Source organism: Balaenoptera musculus, chromosome X, assembly GCF_009873245.2.
Source record: "Balaenoptera musculus isolate JJ_BM4_2016_0621 chromosome X, mBalMus1.pri.v3, whole genome shotgun sequence".
NCBI classification, from domain to species: Eukaryota; Metazoa; Chordata; class Mammalia; order Artiodactyla; family Balaenopteridae; genus Balaenoptera; species Balaenoptera musculus.
Window position 1 is genome coordinate 12,997,592 of NC_045806.1, and position 23,055 is coordinate 13,020,646.

At 41.7% G+C, this 23,055-nt stretch overlaps 1 pseudogene; it reads left to right on the forward strand.

Annotated features, from left to right (window-relative positions):
- Positions 1–17,990: 17,990 nt before the first annotated feature.
- Positions 17,991–19,047, forward strand: LOC118888944 (annotated as a pseudogene).
- Positions 19,048–23,055: the final 4,008 nt, after the last annotated feature.

Here is a 23,055-nt window from a genome sequence, read left to right on the forward strand (position 1 = left end):
AGGCGTGTTTAAGATACTCAGACCCATTCAAATACTCTGGATTTTTCACAGCAAATACTGCCAAGAGATTTGTGTTTTCTGGGTAGTTTTAGATACGTGCCTCTCCATATCCTTTTTTTCTTCCCTTATTCTCATCTTTGGGACACAAAGTCAAATTTTACAGATCTCACTCCACTCTATTGCTGAATCCATCCCATTCTCCCTGTTTTGTTTTTGTTTTTGTTTTTATTTTTAAATTAATTTATTTTATTTTATTTATTTTTGGCTGTGTTGGGTCTTCGTTTCTGTGCGAGGGCTTTCTCCAGTTGCGGCAAGCGGGGGCCACTCTTCATCGCGGTGCGCGGGCCTCTCACTATCGCGGCCTCTCTAGTTGCGGAGCACAGGCTCCAGACGCGCAGGCTCAGTAGTTGTGGCTCACGGGCCTTGTTGCTCCGCGGCATGTGGGATCTTCCCAGACCAGGGCTCGAACCCGTGTCCCCTGCATTGGCAGGCAGATTCTCAACCACTGCGCCACCAGGGAAGCCCGCATTCTCCCTGTTTAAAAATAGGATCACAATCACCTCATATGACTGCTCCTATCAGTTCCTAGTGGATTAAAACAACTACCATTTATTTCACTCATGATTCTGGGAGTTGGCTTGTTGTTCTTCTGATCGGGGCTGGCTCAGTAGATCCCTGCTGGACTTCTGTGTGCTTCTGGCGTCAGCTGATGGACAGGTGATGGCTGGATGATCTAAGATGGTCTCACTCATATGCTGGGTGGTTGGCAGGCTGGAGTGACAGAGCCATGTGCCTTTCATCATCCAGCAGGATCGCCTGGGTTCCTTCACACAGTGGTCACAATGTCCCAAGACAAACAAAAGCAGAAGCCGCATGGCCTCTTGATGCCTTGGTTTGGAACTCACTTGATGTCACTGGTCACAGCAAGTCCCCAGGCCAGCCTCAGTTTCAAGGACCGGGAGATAGACTCCATCTCTTGATGAGAGGAGCCGAAAAGTATTGAGGCCATTTTTTGCAATGTATTCTACTACTGTTGTATCTGAATTCACTGTACCCTACTGCAGAGAATGACACGGTAGCTGAAGCTTCATGCACTCTTCCTGCCATTTACTGGCCGCTCCTGGATAGGGAGCAGTATTTTGGCAAAGTTCCTATCAAGACTACCAAAAGGTAACCACTTACATGGTGTGTGTGTGTGGTAGTGAAAGACCTGCGTATCTGCTAAATTCCAGTAGAGCCACTAGCGTTGCTGTATGGCCTGCAGGGAGAATGTCCCCTCTTATATATCTTCATTAACTGGTTAATCAAGTGGAAAGATGGCCCTTAGAAGAGGACTCTGCCATAACAGAGTGGGACATAAGACATACAGATGAGACATATCAAAAAGGATGAATCCAGAGATTGGAGACAGAGATAGCCAAGGTCCCCCGGTGGAGAATGGGAGTGGGGTTGGGAGGGAAAGGGCCCTTCACTAGCTACAGACCGATAGAATGTCCTAGAAATTTGAGGGGGCTGCTACTAACAGATAGTAGGCACATGAAATGGTGATGGAAAATTCCAGTCACCTCACAACTTTATCTAGCCCCTTTTTTCCTAGCCTACCCTCTCCCTTCCCACCTCCCCCATCCTCACTACAATTCATTGATCCCCATTTGCAATTTGCTAATTGATGGCTGCTTTGTCTTAATACCCTGCCAGCGCCTGACACAGTGACCAACTCATAAAGGTAATCAGCAAGAATGAATGATGGTTGGGGGGGATGAATTGGGAAATTGGGATTGACATATATACACTAATACGTATAAAATAGATAATTAATAAGAAGTATAAAAGATAAATAAATAAAATAAAATTCAGATCAAAACCAAAACCAAAAAAAAGAATGAATGACGGCAAGACCCAGACCCTTGAAATTAGTGAGTTGACCGATTCACTTTTTCCCTGAAGTTTTCCCTAGGTCTGAGTGATTAGGTAATGCAGATCAACATCATTCCCAACCTTCATCGATTCTTTTATAATTAACTTCTTATAAAGTGGTGCTCAACAAAAGCTTGTTGGATAGAAGGATGGATAGACAAATGAACACCAACGGTGGGAAGGAATTCTGAGGTGCGAATACAGCAGCAGTCAGGTGGAGCCTGGGACAGACAGGGAGGTTGTCGAGAGGCTTTCACTGAAGAAGAGACATGGGGAGGATGAAAACATTCCCCCAGCTGCTCTGGAGCAGTCAACTCACACAACAGCAAACCTGGTACTTTTATCCTCAGGATGTCTCTGAAAAGATCTGGCCTCATGATCTTGGGTTGTTTTAGTTTTGAACCATGACTTTGCCAGGTAATGTTTTAAAATGCGAGCTTCCTTTGAACAATTTTTTGCATAGTCCTTTGGCTACTCAGTGAGTTCTCTCCAAAATCTGATGCTCATTTCCACATCTGTGTCGTCCACAACATCGACAACATTTGTACACTGTAATAGAATAATAAAATCATGTAGCTTACAGACATCTGTAGCTCTTGGTGTTTTAGAAATGCAGACCTGTAGTATCAAAATTTTAATGGATAAAACCTGTAGCCATCATTTTATTTCTCTGCCTATGCAATCCAACAACATTACAAAAATCCCGTCATACAACATAAACTGTGGCATCAAAAGATAACTTCAATAAATGAAATATTGTTCTGTCCTTTCTGTTTAATTATGTAGTCCCAAATCCAATCTTGGATTGAAAGCCACTTGATTGATTTTGAAACTGTATATGTCGGGAATAGTCTCTTCAATATTATAACCAAATAAAGAAGTTAATAAAATCGACTTTTTTTAAAAAAAGCAAAACCTGCCCATATCTGGTATCTTCCTTCTGTAGAGTCTGACATTCAATAGCATATTTTATTATTTTATTTCAATTCAGTATTCAAGGAGAGCTTTTGAAACCATTTTGATTACCCTGACAGCTGAAATAAAATTTTTACAAGAACAGCATATTTGGAGCCAAAGATCGGGTTGACACAATGAATGCAATGATGAAAATCATTTTACAGCAGCCCAGCTTAGCATATTGGCTTCATTTAAAATTTATATCACAAGGGTTTAAAAAAACAAAAAACCAAAAAACAACACTTTTCCTCTAAAAGAAAACAGTAGCTTTCAATTCTTTCTGTTGGCCACAAAAAGTCCTAAAGCTCTGGAGATTTGAATAGTTATCAGGAGAGAGTCCCAGAAACCCATTACCCAGCATCTCAGAATTATTTCCAGAGGTTTTCAAAAGGAAAGATATCCTGGGAGCTACACAATTAAGAAATTAGTCAATTATCAGAACAGTAGCCTCCTATAGAGACTTAATAAACTGTGCTTGAACATGTGAAATGCTCCCAGTAAAAATCTGCCCTCTCAAAACTGTGTTCTAATGGGCACTGACGCAGCAGTGGTTGCAGATTCAAATTGGCAATCAGATTCAAGACACATTGCAGGCTTTCGTCTCCATTTACATCCCTTGGTAGAAGGTTAGAGGAGAGGGAACAGCATCTTCATTTCATCAGGAACCTGTGGTACACAGAATCATGGCCCCCCAAAGATGTCCACATCCTAATCCCCAGAACCTGTGAATATGTTATGTTAAATGGAGAAAGGGAATTAAAGTTGTAGATGGAATTAAGGTTGATAATCAGCTGACCTTAAAATAGGGAGATTATTCTGGATTGTCCAGATGGGCCTAAAGCAATCACAGGAGTCCTTAAAAGTGGAAGAGCGAGGCAGAAGAGATTAGAGTGATACAATGTGACAAGGACTCAATCCACCGTTGCTGACTTTAAAGATGGAGGGAGAGACCACAGCCAAGGAACGCAGGCGACCTCTAGAATTTGGAAAAGGCCAGGAAATGCAATCTCCCCTAGAACCTCCAGAAAGGAACACAGACCTGCCGACACCTTGATCCTAGCTCCATGACATACATGACAGACTTCTATCCTACAAAACTATAAAGTAGTATGTTTATGTTGTTTTAAGGTGCCAAGTTTGTGGTCATTAGTTACAGCAGTGACAGGAAACTCATATGACACTCAACAGGTACCCAAGTACACAGCTTATTTTGTCCCCACACCCATGCAGGAAATGCAAGGCTGCCACAGAATGACATCCAGGGTGTGGATAGGTCACCTTGACACAGAGACGCCACGGCTACAGCTTCCCGACAATCTTTCATATGGTGCCAGTGATACAGGCCCCAAAGCTGCATGCCAGCCCCCAGCAGCCCTGGTCCAGGAGCGGTCTCCTAGACCAAGGCCTCACAACAAACGCAACAGGCACAATATGCCACATTCATTGATCGCTGCAGCCTGCAGAGACACAGGACTCTGAAGTCCTTCTCACAGGAGGCTGGGATCAGCCCAGGGCTGAAGTGAACCCTTTCCTCACAGTTATGATCCCAATGTCATTATATCTACTACATTCTAAACCTGAGGAATCTGTCATTGTTTGAATCTTGGGTACAAGTAGGACTCCCTCCCCACAGACATCAAAGGCCAAGGACTTGCTTTCCCTGGACACAGGCAGCTTGGAAGGACACGGCAGTGTTTCAGTGCTCACTAATTCAGTGTTCCTTGTTACTTTATGGAACATCACTACCACACGTAATGAGAATCAGCTGTATTTAAATCACCAAGAATTGGGACTTCCCTGGTGGCGCAGTGGATAAGACTCCGTGCTCCCAATGCAGGGGGCCCGGGTTCAATCCCTGGTCAGGGAACTAAATCCCACATGCATGAGGCAACTAATAAGGAGCCAGTGAGCTGCAACTAACACCCGGTGCAACCACATAAATAAATAAATAAATAAATAAATAATCAGCGAAGGATTTAAAAAATAAATAAATAAATCGCCAAGAATTATGCAGGAATAGAACTAGAAAGAATGACAGGCAGTCTGAAGATTTTGTCAAGGGAGAAGAGTGACACACGCACCTGGAGATGAGCACAACACAGAGTAGCAGGTGGTAAAGTATGATGCAATGAGATGCAAAGCTGGAGGACTGGAGGAGGGAGGAAGAAAATTCTGGAAGAATCAGTGAAGAGCAATTTAACATAAGGAATGGGCTAATATCAGAAATGGGAGACATCAGGGGCAGGTTTGTGACAGAAATTTTTTTTTTCTCGGTTGTTGACTAGCTCTAAACCTCACCATGTCTGTGGTCACCCCTTCCTCCTATCTGTTTGGGAGCCTGGCTTCTCTACCCTCCACACAAGGACAATAGCAGGTCAACCCTCTTCTCAACCTCCACGATGGGAAAAAGAAAAGATCAGCTGCTGAGTACCGAAGCATAATTCTATCTTATGACTCAATATGTCACAAAATAGAATCCATTTTCTTTTGCTATTTCTATGTAAACACCTCTATTATGTCCATAGAAGACAAAGGTTACCTTGTGAGAGAAATTATTCATGAGGGAAAAAATTAGAATTTTGAACAACCCTTTTAGGTCACCTATACAGACGTATGAAAATAGGACTTCAATCTATACTAGACGACGAATCCAAAAAGATGAAAACATAATCAAATTGCAGTAGCACTCCTCAATTTAATTTAACCTTTGAGGGGCCTGGTCAGTGGTGTCTTAAAATTAATTTCACCCAGTGACTCTCCAGGGAACAGAGAGAAAGAACTTATATTTAAATATATGTATGCACATTTATAAACATACTGTAGTTTATTTGCCTTTATGTTTTTTCTCCCAACAAAGAATTCTAGATTGCTTATTAAGGCTTCTCAGCTTAAAAAAAAAAAAATCTCTGGAAAAGAGGCTTCATTCTGAAAAACTCCAGGATTAGTGTTCAATCCTGAAGTACTTCTGAAAAAACTTTCACCAAAAAATGTAAATTTTACACTGCCCTCATTATTAAGCCAACTTGTAATGGGTTTTTCTTAGGGTTTTAGCACTTATGAGATTCCTGATTAAAAATTCACCAAAAGTTTAATATCCAACAATAAGTTCAAAGAAATACTCAGACTTCCTTTTCTAAACTTCTTTTGAGTTTGTCATTTAATTCCTTTAAAAAATATTAAAGTAGAAATCAATAACCTACCAATTTGACAAGGTTCTTCCACCTGTAGGAAAAAGAAAAACTTAATAAATTGTCGGCACTAACCAGAAAAGATTGACTATATAATTTACCCAAAGTTTAATGGAATAGCTGAACTAGGGGACACTGGGGAGAGGTGTTTCATGGGAGAAAAAAAATGAGCTAATTCATATAAGAATTATTAAAGCCATACTTGGAGCTGCTGCTCAATTAAGTTTAAGAAGGAGTAATACTACTGCCAAGGGCTGGCATGAGTAGCAGGAAGCAGCATTATAAATTGGATCCAACTTTCTGGAAGGCAATTTGGCAATATATATATATAAAAAGCCGTAATAACAGATGACCTCATTGAACAGGACTTCCGTTTCTTGGAATTCACCTGAAGAAAATAAAGGAAGGCTGTAATAAAATTACACTGTTCCTTTTATTATTTTAAATAAATAATTTTATTATTGCACAACATTGATTACTCTGTTGTTTAAAACTAGAGAAAACTAGAAACGATGAAAATGCTTACCAATTAAGAATTGTTTAAATAAATGGTCTTTCTTCTCCTACCCTCGCCCCCTCCAGTCTATTTCCAACACAGCGGCCAACATCATCTTACAATTAAAATGTAATGACTTGAATGTTAACTTGACTTACTGTGGTGATTGTTTCCCAGTATATACAAATATTGAATCATTATGTTGTACACCTGAAACTAATATAATGTTATATGTCAATTATACCTCAACAACAATAACAACATTTTAAGGCAATAACGATGGCTATGTCACTCCTGTGCTCAAAACACTCCAGTGGTTCCCCTCAATCAGGGTCAAAGCCAAATCTGTATCATGCTCTAGTGCACATTTTGCACAGTCTAGAGTTGCCATTTAAGTGGCTCTTCCTTGAGCAAGTGTATGTGCCCCCAAGTAACCTTCCATCTTCACTTTAGACACAGAAGAGCCTAGGATCTTAGCTCCCTTGTGAAGGACATTCCATTTGATATTTGCCTTGACACCCTCCTACATACATTTAAAAAAATATTTTCTCCAAAATTGTAATTATATTAGAGATACTGAGCAGAAAGCTGTTTTTCCCAATCACCACCAAGTGACTATCATCTCTCATCTGGACTATTGCAAAGCTGCCCACCCTAATTATTCTTCCTACTTAATTTATTCTCCACACTACCTTTCTTTTTTTCAAAAAAATGGTCATAATTTCCCCATGCTTAAAATACCTTCCCATTTCTCTGCAAATGAAGATCCAAATTCCTGATGGTCAAGGTTCTAAAACAGTGCTATATAACAGAAATATATTGGGAACCATGTATTGAATTTTAAATTTCATAGTAGCCATATTTTTTCAAAAAGTTTCAAAATGGTAAAAATAATTTTAATACTATATTTAATTTTAGTCAATCTATCCAAAATATGATCATCTCAATATGTAATCAATAATTCAAGTAGATCTTAAATGTTATCACTACAAAAAAGATATAGTTATGTGAGGTGATTGATGTGTTAATGAACCTTACTGTGGTAATCATTTTGCAATATATATACAGTGCATCTCAAATTGGACAAGCCACATTTCACATGATTCACAGCCCCATGTGGCTAGGGGCCGTCATATTGGACAATGCAGCTCTACAACAGGGGTCCTCAACTGCCAGGCTGTGGACTGGCACAGCAGGAGGTGAGTGGCAGGCGAGCAAATGAAGCTTCATCTGCCGCTCCCCATCACTCCCCATCGCTCCACACTACCAGCTGAACCCCCGCCCAACCCACCCCCATCCCTGCCCATGGAAAAACTGTCTTCCATGAAAACGGTCCCTGGTGCCAAAATGGTTGGGGACAGCTGCTCTACAAGGTCAGGACTATGCCCACCTCTTCAGCCTTCTCAGGCTATAGACCTATTTAACCTTCAGGTACTCAAAAATCCAATTCTTTGAACTTTCCTAGTCCTTTATACATGTTGAGTTTTCATACAACAAATAATTTGAAAGAAGACAACCAAATTTTTTAATGGACAAAAGATTTGAATGAGGACTTCCCTGGTGGCGCAGTAGTTAAGAATCCGCCTGCCAATGCAGGGGCAATGGGTTCGAGCCCTGGTCCAGGAAGATCCCACATGCCACGGCGCAACTAAGCCCATGTGCCACAACTACTGAGCCTGAGCCCTAGAGCCCGCGTGCCGCAACTACTGAGCCCACATGCCTAGAGCCCGTGCTCCGCAAGAGAAGCCACCGCAATGAGAAGCCCGTGCGCTGCAACAAAGAGTAGCCCCCGCTCGCCACAACTAGAGAAACCCCACGTGCAGCAAAGAAGACCCAATACAGCCAAAAACTAAAAATTAAAAAAAATTAAAACTAAAATAAAGGTAGGAGATTCAAGATGGTGGAGGAGTAGGTGGACGTGTTCATCTCTCTTCAAGAATGCATCAGGAATACATCTATAGATGCAACAATTCTCACAGAACACCGGCTGAAAACTAGCAGAAGACCTTGGACACGGGAAAGGACTATAAAGATCCCTGCATAACTGGGTAGGATGGAAAAAAGAGAGGAGGACAAGAGGAAGCGGGATGGGACCTGCACCCTGGGGCAGGGGAGCTGAAGCAGAGGAGAGATTCCCGAATTCGGGAAAACCCCTCTCCTACAGGGAAATCAATTGGGACAGAAGGGAAGCATTTGAGGCTGTCAGAAGAGGGTGACGCGGCTGATCTGTGGCAGATGGGACAGAGTGAGAAATACACAGATGGTCCATACTACAGCCCTACATGCCCTGGATTGGGATGTGTGTTCACAGGTGTGTAAGGGGGCTGGGAGCTGGTGTGTGGGGATTGGAGAACAGGCCTGGAGTGAGAACTGCTGTTGGCTGTGGGGAAATGGACTGAGGGAACGGGAGGGAATGCCTACAGAGGAAGACAGGACTGCCATGGAAGCAGGGCACTACTGCTGAGTCACACACAGGGGGAGGAGTCACTACCGTAACTGCTCTCTCCTCACACGCCAGCACCTGCCGATGACAATAAAAGAAGCCCACTCAGGGCTGGCTCTTAAGCGCCGGATGCCGAGCAAAAAAAAAGCCCCCTCAGAGCTGGCCCTCACGTGCCAGGTGCAGGGCCATAAAAAAAAAAGTCTGGCCAGGGCTGGGCCTCATGCGACTTATGCCAGGCACCAGAAAAGGCCCTCACTGGACATATCTCTTGCGCCTGTGGCCGTTGGCTTCCCTGTGCATATGATGCCGCTGAGGCTCCCGCGATCCAAGCCATCATACCTTCTCTGCACCCTGTCCTCACAGGGGCAGACCCAAGAGCTCCAAGGCAGCTTCAGGACCAGACTCTTGTGGGTGGACCACACGCAGAGGTGGGGATAAAACCAAAGCTGAACCCCAGGGACAGGGTGACTAAGGAAGATCGAAAATCTTTCCATCAGCTGTACAAGCTACAGATTGAATCCCCATGATCAGCTAGGTAGACCCTGCATCTACGAAAAATCTGAGTAGATGAGTGTTCCTGCAAATGAAAACGGCCTAGCTCTGGCAGCTGTGGACTTTAGGGGCAAGCACACGCAGAAATTGGGCCAGATCAGAGTCTGAGTGATGCCCTCAGGGCCCACAGCAGGTCCAGAGACCAGCCCAGAGGCAGAGGAGAGCCTTTTGGGGAGGCAGAGGTAGGCTTTGGCTCATGGTGTGTGCAAGGACACTTACAGCAGAGACCCCAGGGAAACATAGTTATTACTATTAATTTTATTATGTTTTGATTCATTCTGTTGTTGGGTCTGGCTCTTTTTTTTGTTTTTTGGTTTTTTTTGGTTTCTCTTTTTTGTTGTTGTTCATTTGTTGTTGTTTTAGTATTTTTTTTTAATTTAGTCTTTTGGGATCTCTGTGTTTTATAACATATTTTTTTATGTATTTTTATTTTTACTTTGCTTTTCTGTTGTTCTGTGTTCTGTTCTCTTATTCTTTTCTTCTTTTAATATACTTTTCTTCTTTTTTTAAAAATATATGTCCATTTCTACTTTGCTTTTCTGTTGTCCTGTGTTTCTTCTCTTTTTACTTTATCATTATTTTTTTAAATCATTTTTACCGGTTTGTTCTGTTTCCTTGTTTTATTCTTCAGTTGGCACACTGCTTTGGTTTTGTTTTTAGATTATGTGTTTTTGTTAGTTTTAACCCTAATTGTTTTATTTCGTTTTTGAGTTCTTCTATTTGTCTGGTTGTTCTCTTCCTTTTTGTTTTATTTGGTTCTGTTTTTGTTTCTTTTACGTGTGTGTGTTTCCTTGTTTCTGTTTTTGTTTGTTTGATTCTGTTTTTACCACTTCTCTGGGGGTTTCGTTTGTCTTTTTTTTTTCTTTAATATATCTTCTCTTTTTTTTATATTTCTATTTCTACATTGCTTTTCTGTTGTTCTGTCTTCTTTCCTCTTTCTCTTTTTCTTTTTTTAACCATTTTTGTCGGTTTGTTTTGTTTCTTTGCTTCAATTCTTCAGTTGGCATTCTGCTTTGGTTTTGTTTTTTGTTTTTGTGTTTTTGTCAGCTTTCTTTTTAATTGTTTGATTTCGTTCTTGGGTTCTTTTGTTTGTCTGGTTGTTCTCTTACTTTTTGATTTATTTGGTTCTGTTTTTGTTTCTTTTGTGTGTGTGTGTGTGTGTTTCCTTGTTTCTGTTTGTTTGATTTTACTTTTCACCATTTGTCTGGGATTTTGTTAGTCGTCGTCTTCTTTTTTTTAATCCCCCTTTTTGCCAGGATGAGTGAATTGTGGGGTCTTGGTCCCTTGACCAGAAGTCAGGCCTGAGGCTCTGGGGTTGGAGCACTGAGTCCAGGACGCTGGATCACTAGAGAATTCCTGGCCCCAGAGAAGATTAACTGCCAAAAGCTCTCATGCAGGCCTCTATCTGAATCCAAGACCCGGCTCCACCCAACTGCCAGCAGCTCCCAGTGCTGGACGCCTCACACCAAACAACAAACAAGACAGGAACACAAACCCACGCATCAGCACACAGACTACCTAAAGTAATACTAAGCTCACACACACCCCAAAACACACCACCTGACATGGCCCTGCTCCTCAGAGGGAAAAGACTCAGCTCCACCCACCAGAACACAGGCACCAGTCCCCCCCATCAGGAAGCCTACACAAGCCACTGGACCAACCTCACCACCGGGGGCAGAGAACAGAAGCAAGAGGAGCTACGACCCTGCAGCCTGGGGAAAGGAGACCTCAAATACTGTAAATTAGAGAAAATGAGAAGACAGAGAAATATCTTGCAGGCAAAGGGCAAGATAAAAACTCACAAGGCCAAATAAATGAAGAGGAAATAGGCAAACTACCTGAAAAAGAATTCCGAGTAATGATAGTAAAGACGATCCAAAATCTCGGAAATAGAATAGAGAAAATACAAGAAACGTTTAACAAGGACCTAGAAGAACTAAAGAGCAAATAAACAACGATGAACAACACAATAACTGAAATTAAAAATACTCTAGAAGGAATCAATAGCAGAATAACTGAGGCAGAAGAACGGATAAGTGACCTGGAAGATAGAATGGTGGGAATAACTGCCACAGAGCAGAATAAAGGAAAAAGAATGAAAAGAATGGAGGACAGTCTCAGAGACCTCTGGGACAACATTAAACGTACCAACATTCGAATTACAGGGGTCCCAGAAGAAGAAGAAAAAAAAAGGGTCTGAGAAAATATTTGAAGAGATTATAGTTGAAAACTTCCCCAACATTTGAAAGGAAATAGTCAATCAAGTCCAGGAGCACAGACAGTCCCATACAGGATAAACCCAAGGAGAAACACGCCGAGACACAAAGTAATCAAACTAACAAAAATTAAACACAAAGAAAAAATATTAAAAGCAGTAAGGGAAAAGCAACAAATAACATACAAGGGAACTCCCATAAGGTTAACGGCTGATCTTTCAGCAGAAACTCTACAGGCCAGAAGGGAGTGGCAAGATATATTTAAAGTGATGAAAGGAAAAAACCTACAACCAAGATTACTCTACCCAGCAAGGATCTCACATTCAGATTACACAGAGAAATCAAAAGCTTTACAGACAAGCAAAAGTTAAGAGAATTCAGCACCACCAAACCAGCTTTACAACAAATGCTAAAGGAACTTCTCTAGGCAAGAAACACAACAGAAGGAAAAGACTTACAAAAACAAACCCAAGACAATTAAGAAAATGGTAATAGGAACATACATATCAATAATTACCTTAAATGTAAATGGATTAAATGCCCCAACCAAAAGACACAGACTGGCTGAATGGATACAAAAACAAGACCCGTATATACACTTGTTGTCTACAAGAGCCCCACTTCAGACCTAGGGACACATACAGACTGAAAGTGAGGGGATGGAAAAAGATATTCCATGCAAATGGAAATCAAAAGAAAGCTGGAGTAGCAATTCTCACATCAGACAAAATAGACTTTAAAATAAAGACTATAACAAGAGACAAGGAAGGACACTATATAATGATCAAGGGATCAAGCCAAGAAGATATAACAACTGTAAATATCTGTGCACCCAACATAGAAATACCTCAATACATAAGGCAAACACTAACAGCCATAAAAGGGGAAATCAACAGTAACACAATAATAGTAGGGGACTTTAACACCCCATGTACACCAATGGACAGATCATCCAAAGAGAAAATAAATAAGGAAACACAATCTTTAAATGACACATTAGACCATATGGACTTAATTGACACTTACAGGGCATTCCATCCAAAAACAACAGGATACACTTTCTTCTCAAATGCATATGGAACATTATCCAGGATAGATCACATCTTGGGTCACAAATCAAGCCTCACTAAATTTAAGAAAATTGAAATTGTATCAAGCATCTTTTCCAACCACAACACTGAGACTAGATATCAATTACAGGAAAAAAAAACTGTATAAAAAAAAAAATACAAACACGTGGAGGCTAAACAATACGTTACTAAACAACCAAGAGATCACTGAAGAAATCAAAGAGGAAACCAAAAAATATCTAGAAACAAATGACAATGAAAACACAACGACCCAAAACCTATGGGATGCAGCAAAAGCAGTTCTAAGAGGGAAGTTTATAGCAAAACAATCATACCTCAAGAAACAAAAAAAAACTCAAACCTAACCTTACACCTAAAGCAATTAGAGAAAGGAGAACAAAAACAACCCCCCAAAGTTAGCAGAAGGAAAGAAATCATAAAGATCAGATCAGAAATAAATGAAAAAGAAATGAAGGAAACAATAGCAAAGATCAATAAAACTAAAAGCTGGTTCATTGAGAAGATAAACAAAATTGATAAACCATTAGCCAGACTCATCAGGAAAAAAAGGGAGAACACTCAAATCAACAGAATTAGAAATGAAAAATCAGAAGTAACAACTGACACCGCAGAAATACAAAGGATCATAAGAGACTACTACAAGCAACTACATGCCAATAAAATGGACAACGTGGAAGAAATGAACAAGTTCTTAGAAAAGTACAACTTTCCAAGACTGAACCAGGAAGAAATAGAAAACATGAACAGACCAATCACAAGCACTGAAATTGAAACTGTGATTAAAAATCTTCCAACAAACAAAAGCCCAGGGCCAGATGGCTTCATAGGCGAATTCTATCAAACATTTAGAGAAGAGCTAACACCCATCCTTCTCAAACTCTTCCAAAATATAGTAGAGGGAGGAACACTCCTAAACTCATTCTACGAGGCCACCATCACCCTGATACAAAACCCAGACAAAGATGTCACAAAAAAAGAAAATTGCAGGCCAATATCACTGATGAACATAGATGCAAAAATGCTCAACAAAATACTAGCAAACAGAATCCAACAGCACATTAAAAGGATCATACACCATGATCAAGTGGGGTTTACCCCAGGAATGCAAGGATTCTTCAATATATGCAAATCAATCAATGTGATACACCATATTAGCAAATTGAAGAATAAAAACCATATGATGATCTCAATAGATGCAGAAAAAGCTTTTGACAAAATTCAACACCCATTTATGATAAAAAAAAAAAAACTCTCCAGAAAGTGGGCATAGAGGGAACCTACCTCAAAATAAAAAAAGCCATATATGACAAACCCACAGCCAACGTCATTCTCAATGGTGAAAAACAAAAAGCATTTCCTCTAAGATCAGAAACAAGACAAGGTTGCACACTCTCCCCACTATTATTCAACATAGTTTTGGAAGTTTTAGCCATGGCAATCAGAGAAGAAAAAGAAACAAAAGGAATCCAAATTGGAAAAGAAGAAGTAAAACTGTCACTGTTTGCAGATGACATGATACTATACATAGAGAATCCTAAAGATGCCACCAGAAAACTACTAGAGCTAATCAATGAATTTGGTAAAGTTGCAGGATACGAAATTAATGCACAGAAATCTCTTGCATTCCTATATACCAACAACGAAAAATCAGAAAGAGAAATTAAAAAAACACTCCCATTTACCACTGCAACAAAAAGAATAAAATACCTAGGAGTAAACCTACCTAAGGAGGCAAAAGACCTGTATGCAGAAAACTATAAGACACTGATGAAACAAATCAAAGAGGATACAAACAGATGGAAAGATATACCACGTTCTTGGTTCGGAAGCATCAACGTTATGAAAATGACTATACTACCCAATGCAATCTACGGTTTCAATGCAATCCCTATCAAACTACCAATGGCATTTTTCACAGAACTAGAACAAAAAATTTTACAATTTGTATGGAAACACAAAAGACCCCAAATAGCCAAAGCAATCTTGAGAAAGAAAAACGGAGCTGGAGGAATCAGACTCCCTGACTTCAGACTATACTACAAAGCTACAGTAATCAAGACAGTATGGTACTGGCACAAAAACAGAGACATAGATCAATGGAACAGGATAGAGAGCCCCAAAATAAACCCACGCACCTATGGTCAATTAATCTACGACAAAGGAGGCAAGAATATACAATGGAGAAAAGACAGCCTCTTCAATAAATGGTGCTGGGAAAACTGGACAGCTACATGTAAAAGATTGAAATTAGAACACTTTCTATATTTAGAAATATAGATCAATGGAACAGGATAGAAAGCCCAGCGATAACCCCACGCACATATGGTCACCTTATCTTTGACAAAGGAAGCAAGAATATACAATGGAGAAAAGACAGCCTCTTCAATAAATGGTGCTGGGAAAACTGGACAGCTACATGTAAAAGATTGAAATTAGAACACTTTCTATATTTAGAAATATAGATCAATGGAACAGGATAGAAAGCCCAGCGATAACCCCACGCACATATGGTCACCTTATCTTTGACAAAGGAAGCAAGAATATACAATGGAGAAAAGACAGCCTCTTCAATAAGTGGTGCTGGGAAAACTGGACAGCTACATGTAAAAGAATGAAATTAGAACACTCCCTAACACCATACACGAAAATAAACTCAAAATGGATTAGAGACCTAAATGTAAGACTGGACACTATAAAACTCTTAGAGGAAAATATAGGAAGTACACTCTCTGACATAAAGCACAGCAAGATCTTTTTGATCCACCTCCTACAGTAATGGAAATAAAAACCAAAATAAACAAACGGGACCTAATGAAACTTAAAAAGCTTTTGCACAGCGAAGGAAGCCACAAACAAGATGGGAAGACAACCCTCAGAATGGGAGAAAATATCTGCAAACGAAGCACCTGACAAAGGATTAATCTCCAAAATATATAAACAGCTCATGCAGCTCAATATCAAAAAAACAAACAACCCAATCCAAAAATGGGCAGAAGACCTAGACATTTCTCCAAACTAGACATACAGATTGCCAACAAACATATGAAAAGATGCTCAACATCACTAATTATTAGAGAAATGCAAATCTAAACCACAATGAGGTCTCACCTCACATCGGTCAGAATGGCCATCATCAAAAAATCTACAGACAGTGAACGCTGGAGAGGGTGTGGAGAAAAGGGAACCCTCTTGCACTGTTGGTGGAAATGTAAACTGATACAGCCACTATGGAGAACAGTATGGAGGTTCCTTAACAAACTAAAAATAGAACTACCCTATGACCCAGCAATCCCACTACTGGGCATATACCTTGAGAAAACCATAATTCTAAAAGATACATGTGCCCCAATGTTTATTGCAGCACTATGTACAATAGCCAGGACATGGAAGCAACCTAAGTGTCCATCAACAGATGAATGGATAAAGAAGATGTGGCACATATATACAATGGAATATTTCTCAGCCATAAAAAGGAACGAAATTGAGTTATTTGTAATGAGGTGAATGGACCTAGAGTCTGTCATATAGAGTGAAGTAAGTCAGAAAAAGAGAAACAAATACTGTATGCTAATGCACATATATGGAATCTAAAAAAAAAAGGTTCTGAAGAACCTAGGGGCAGGACAGGAATAAAGACGCAGATGTAGAGAATGGACTTGAGGACACGGGGAGTGGGAAGGGTAAGCTGGGACGAGGTGAGAGAGTGTCATGGACATATATACACTACCAAATGTAAAATGGATGGCTAGTGGGAAGCAGCTGCATAGCGCAGGGAGATCAGCTCAATGCTTTGTGACCACCTAGAGGGGTGGGATAGGGAGGGTGGGAGGGAGGTTCAAGAGGGAGGGGATATGGGGATATGTGTATACATATAGCTGATTCACTTTGTTGTACAGCAGAAAATAACACAACACTGTAAAGCATTTATACTCCAATAAAGATTAAAAAAAAGTTATTAAAAAAATTTTTGAATGACATTTCAGCAAAGGAGATACACCAATGGCCAGTAAGCAGATGAATGATACTCAACAGTCATTAGGAAAATACAAATCAAAACCAAAATGAGATACCACTTCACATCTACTAGAATGATTATAATTAAAAAGTAGAGGGTGGGAGGGAGGTCCAAGAGGGGATATATGTATTCATATAGCTGATTCACTTCACTGTACAGCAGAAACACAACATTGTAAAGCAATTATACTCCAATAAAAAAAAAAAGACAATAACAAGCATAGATGAGAATGTGAAGAAACTGGAACTCTCATATATCGCTGGCAGGATTGTAAAATTGTTCACCATTTTACAATGGAAAACAGTCTGACAGTTTCTTAAAATGTGGAACATAGTCACCATAAGACCCCACAATTCCACTTCTAGGTATCTACCCAAGAAAATGAATGAAGACATATGTCTACACAAGACAGATGTCCATACCAGACTTATAGAAGCAACCCAAATGTCCATCAACTGGTAAAAGGATAAACAAGATGTGGTCTAGCCATACAATGGAATACTATTCAGCAATAAAAAGAACAAAGTACTGATCCATGCTACAACATGGATGAACCTCAAAAACGTCATGCTAAGTGAAAAAGATACAGAAGGACACATACTGTATAATTCCATTTTTATGACATGTCTAGAAAAGGAAAATCTATAGAGACAGAAAGTAAATAAATGGTTGCCTAGGGTGGGGCGTGGGGATGGAGGATGGCTGCAAATGGTCACAGGGACCTTTTGGGAGTAATGGAAACGTTCTAAACTTGGGTCATGGTGATGGTGGCACAACTGTATACAATTACTACAAATTACTGAATTGTACACGTGAGTGAATTTTATGGCATAAAATACACATCTCAATAAAGTAATTTTTAAGAAAAATGAAATATTCACAAGAATTAAAAAATAAACTTGAGGCAGTGCGCGCGGCGGTCCCGTGGATCTGTCTCTTGCTTCCACAGTGTTTGGACAGAACAGACCCAGAGACACCCCTTCCTCCAGCCCCCGACCACCCTCCAACCTTTTTTTCCAGTCGTAACCTTCAGACCCAATCACTCAGCTATCCTTGGCCTCCGGACCAGCCAACACCATTTTCTGAGCTTAGCTCCTTATTATCCATCAACCATGAGCTCCCAGATTCATCAGAATGATTCCATCCAGGTGGAGGCCGCCATCAACCACCTGGTCAACATGCATCTGCGGGCCTCCTGCACCCACCTCTCTGGGCTCCTATTTCCACCGCAGTGATGTGTTTCTGGAGGGCCTGGGACACTTTTTCTGCGAATTTGAGACAGGCTGGAACCTGGGCTCTGGGACCCTTTGCTGCAGTGCTGGCACCTGGACAAACGTCTCCTCGAGCAACAAAATACAAAGAAACTACAAGGGACTAAAAATAACCGCGTGCGTGTGCAGTTGGGACAAGTTATGAACAATAAGATATAAAAAGACCAAAACCCAACTGCCACTTCTGAAGAGCTGGGAGCAAAAGCAGGGTACTGTGCACGATCCCTGCACACGGCACCACCAAGTGGTGGGCATATCACCTAAGCCACCCCTACAGCCGGACCCCTGGACCCGCCCCTACCCTCACTCCATTTAAGGCTCCCCCTCAGGGAGGGGGAGCGAGCAGGGTAGCCTGTTACCAGTTTTCCCTCCCTCGTGCTGCAGCACGAATACCAATAAAGCCTTGCCTGAATTTCTCGTCTGGCCTCTTATCAACTTCTATTGATTAAAAAGTCTGAGAACCCAGGTCTGTAACAAATTAGCCAAGGAGAAGCACGAGAGCGCCCAGCACCTCTTGAAGATGCAAAACCATCCCTCCAGTCGCGCCCTCTTCCAGGACACGCAGAAGCCGTCCCAAAAGGAGTGGAATAAAACCCAGGACTATATGCAAGCCGCCATTCTCATGGAGAAGAACCTGAACCAGGCCCTTTTGGATCCGCATGCCCTGGGCTCTGCCCGCGCAGACCCCCGCCTCTGTGACTTCCTGGAGAGCTTCCTAGATGAGCAGGTGAAACTCATCCAGAAGATGGCAACAACCTGACCAACCTCCGCAGGCCGGCTGGTCCCCAGGCGGGGCTGGGCGAGTCTCTCTTCGAAAGGCTCACCCTCCAGCACGACTAGGAGCGTCCGGAGCCCAGCGGTTTTGAGGAGCCCCTCTGGTGTCAGGGCGTCCGCCTGAAGCCCCTCTCTGCAGCCACTAGGCAGCTTTTTAACTACTCTGGAGCGCTCTCCCAAGCCTTGGACCAAATGCAAACAATAAAGCTTTTTGCAGCAAAACAAAAAACAACTTGAATGTTTACATCGTGCTGTAAATGTTTCATACCTTTTATATTCCCAGCCTCCTCCCACCAGATGGTTAAGTTCCACGCAGGGCCTCAGACAGCTGTTGAATATATTGTGGATAAACTGCTTGGGCAATTTCAAAAAGATCACAGACACTTAAAAGTTTTTAAAAATCCTACTCAGCAATAAAACACACTCAACAACATGGATGAACATTATGAAAGAAGCCAGCAACCACTGAGTACATACTATATGAGTCCATTTATAAAGTTCTAGAACAGCTAAAACTAGAAATCTGAACAGTGGTTTCCTGGGGCAGTTGGGGGCAGGCATTGAGGGGGAAGGGGTACAAGGGAACTCTCACGGGTGATGGAAATGTCCTATATGCTAACCGGAATGGCAGTTATATAGGTGTACATTTGTCAAAATTCATCAGACTGTACACTTAAAATCAATGCATGTTGTATACAGATTATATCTCAATTTAAAAATGTGAATACCTCTGGTAAAAAATAAAATTAAAAAAATTATTTAATAAAGAAAGCCTCCTAGTTCTTTAGTAGGAAATGCAAGGCTTTCCATGGTCTGGTCCCTGTGTGCCACTCCAAACTCACTTCCAGAAACTTGCCCCACTGCCCTCCCCAAACTGCCCCCCTAAGCCCATCCCCACAAACCCTGGGCTCCAGTCTTATTGAACTGCTGGCATTTCCCCAAATATACCATGTCCATCCATGCCTCTGTGCCCTCCCTTCCTGAAACTCCTTCCCCCTCCCTGAACCTCCTTCCCCCTCCTTGACAGCTGGGCACCTACTGATTTTGCAAAACTTCGGCAAGCTGAGTTGCCAGTGGGCACTAGAGATGTTTTGGGGTGATGGAGCCATTCTAAAACTGGGTTGTGGTGATAACTGCACAACTCTGTAAACTGACTGACATTCATTGAATTATACGCTTAAAACAAGAGGCTTTTATAGGATGGTATGTAAATTCAACCCCAATCAAGTTACTTAAAAAAAAAATTTCACAACATATGTAAATCAAACCACCACGCTGTATGCTTTTAAACTTATGAAGTGGTGTCTGTATGTCAATTTCTCAATAAAATCGGAAAAGAAAACAAAAACTTAGCTCAAAGATAACCCCTCTGTGAAGATCTTCCCATCCCCTCCCAAATCCCCAAACCAAACACCTATTTTCTCTGCCACACCCCGCTGTACTCTGTACCTACTCCTGTGAAAGGCCTCCACGCTTCAGTGCACTTTTTTCTCTAAATGTCTTTCTCTCCTCAGACTCCGAAGTCCCTGCGGGCGCTGCCTTAACCAAGCTTTTGTCACCCATGCCTAACACCACACCTGGCACCTAAAGCAACTTAATTGCTGCTTATTGGATAAACGTGTTGCCTTTTAACTTCATAATTCCTTGTACTATTGCAAAATTAAGCCTAAGAGTCGGGTCCTGGTTAAAACTGGATGTTTACTTATTTTGACAGGTGTGGCTTTGGCTCTCTCGAACTCATGAGTGTTGCTGGTAGAAACACAGCAAAGCATACCCACAGTGTGCTTAGTTGTGATTCTTGCCCTTGGATTTGCACTTCACCCCATCTGGACCCCCCCTACTCCTACCTGCACTTGAAATACCCAGCTCATTTACATGGACTTAAAAGCCCGTCAAGAACAGAATTTGGAGAACACCATCCAGTCTCACCAACTTGAATTCGTTGGCCCACAGTTTTCTTATCAGTAGCCCTGCAGGCTTCAGAGTGTCTTAGAAACCAGACTATGTTCTGATTCTTAGCTTTCTTGTCCTAATGAGGTCATCCTAATTTCACTGAAAACCCTTGAAAGGAGTGTTGGCCCCAAGTCTTCCCCAGGCAGCAGGCACTGTTTCTGGATCGTGTGAGATATTCCAGGCAAGCGAGGAGAGCACTGGATTTTAGGTCAATGGCCCTGAGCACAAGCCCAGCCCTGCCCATCGCTACCCATGTGACCCAAGGGAGCCGCTGAACCGTTCTAAGGTGCGGCTTCTGTTTCTGCAAGAGCAGGTTTAATAACAACTGCCCGTTTCAACTTACCGAGTAACCCTGCACACCAAGAGAGGCAGCGTATGAGAATGTGCTCTTTAGTTTAAAATGCTCCACGGGTCCAGAGTTGCTAATCACTGCCTTCCTTGCTGGTTTTCTTTTGCACTTTGCCCTAACGTGTCATTAGTCCACTGGGATCTGCAAATTATCCCCCAGTTGCTGTAGAACAAAGAACCACTTGATCCCCTTCAATGCAACTGGAGAAATGTACACGGAGTAAAGTCTGGATAAAGGGCTTCCCCAAGTGTCTCGAATGACCTTTCTCCAACAGTTGATCATAGTAGCTTGATTTAAAATAAAGTGTGGGGCTTCCCTGGTGGCGCAGTGGTTGAGAATCTGCCTGCCAATGCAGGGGACACGGGTTCGAGCCCTGGTCTGGGAAGATCCCACATGCCGCGGAGCGACTAGGCCCGTGAGCCACAATTACTGAGCCTGCGCGTCTGGAGCCTGTGCTCCGCAACAAGAGAGGCCGCGATAGTGAGAGGCCCGCGCACCGCGATGAAGAGTGGCCCCCACTTGCCACAACTAGAGAAAGCCCTCGCACAGAAACGAAGACCCAACACAGCCATAAATAAAATAAATAAATAAATAAAATAAAAATAAATAAATAAACAGGAGCTGTTGTTTAAAAAAAATAATAATAAAAAAATAAAGTGTGTTATTGCTAGGTCAGCACAAAATCTAAGGGATGACATTTCTTCTCGTGTTTATACTCTTCCTGTATTTTTTTCCAATTTTCCACAAAGAACAGATATTGCTATTACATTTAGGGAAAAGTGTTGTTTTTAAAAAAAGATAAAACTTTAATGCTGATTCTATTTTGGACCAACCATATATAGCTAATACTTTCAAAATACTTACTTAGTAGGAGGCCCTATTAGAAGAACTTTGTATATATTATCCTCTTGACAACTCTATGAGGTAGGTGTTATTATTTCACTCCATTTCACAGACGAGGAAACAGAGGCACAAAGGTGAAGCAATCTACCCAGGGTCACACAACTAGTAAGCAATGGAACTGGGATTTGAACCCCAGCACTTGGGTGTTGGAGTTCATGCTTTTGACTAGTATTCCAGGGGGAAAGAATGTGAGTGACCGGTATTACCATCTACCGTGGCTCTAAGAGTCCAATTACACAAGCAGGCTCTCTCAGAAGAAATCAGTGCTCTACTAGACTATGGAATCCTGAAGGCAAAAACAATGTCTTATTCATCTGTGTTTCTGTACAGCTTTTGCTGCGTAACACACCCCAAAACTTAAGTACTTAAAAACCACAACCATCAATTTCACTCACAATTCTATGGGTTGGCATTTGGGCCGGACCTTTCTTTGCTGGTCTTCCGCCGTGCTTAGCTGAGCCATGTCAATTAACTGCTGCTCTGCTAGACGTCCCTGCTTCTGGAAGTCGGCTGGCTGTCAGATGGGGCAATAGAAGCCCCCGGTCACGGGTCTCTGATCATCCAGCGGCCTAGCCTAGGCTTCCTCACATGGCAGCGGTGGCAGAGCCCCAAGAGCCTCAAGAGTGGATAAGCCCCAGTGAGCAAGAGCTTTTCAGGTCTCTGCTTACATCACATTTGCTATTGACCTACTGGCCAAAGCAAATCACACGGCCAAGCCCAGAGTCAGTGTGGGAGGGGCCCACCCAAAGGCATGGATGCAGACGGGTACGTAATGTGGCCATTTATGCAATCTCCCAACATCTCCATAACCAAACACAGAACTTAGTAAAGAGTAGGCACAAAATAAATGCTTACTGAACTGAATGCTATCTCCCCTTCGTGAAAAACCAAAACAAGACCAACCATCTCTTCCCTCTCTACATGAAG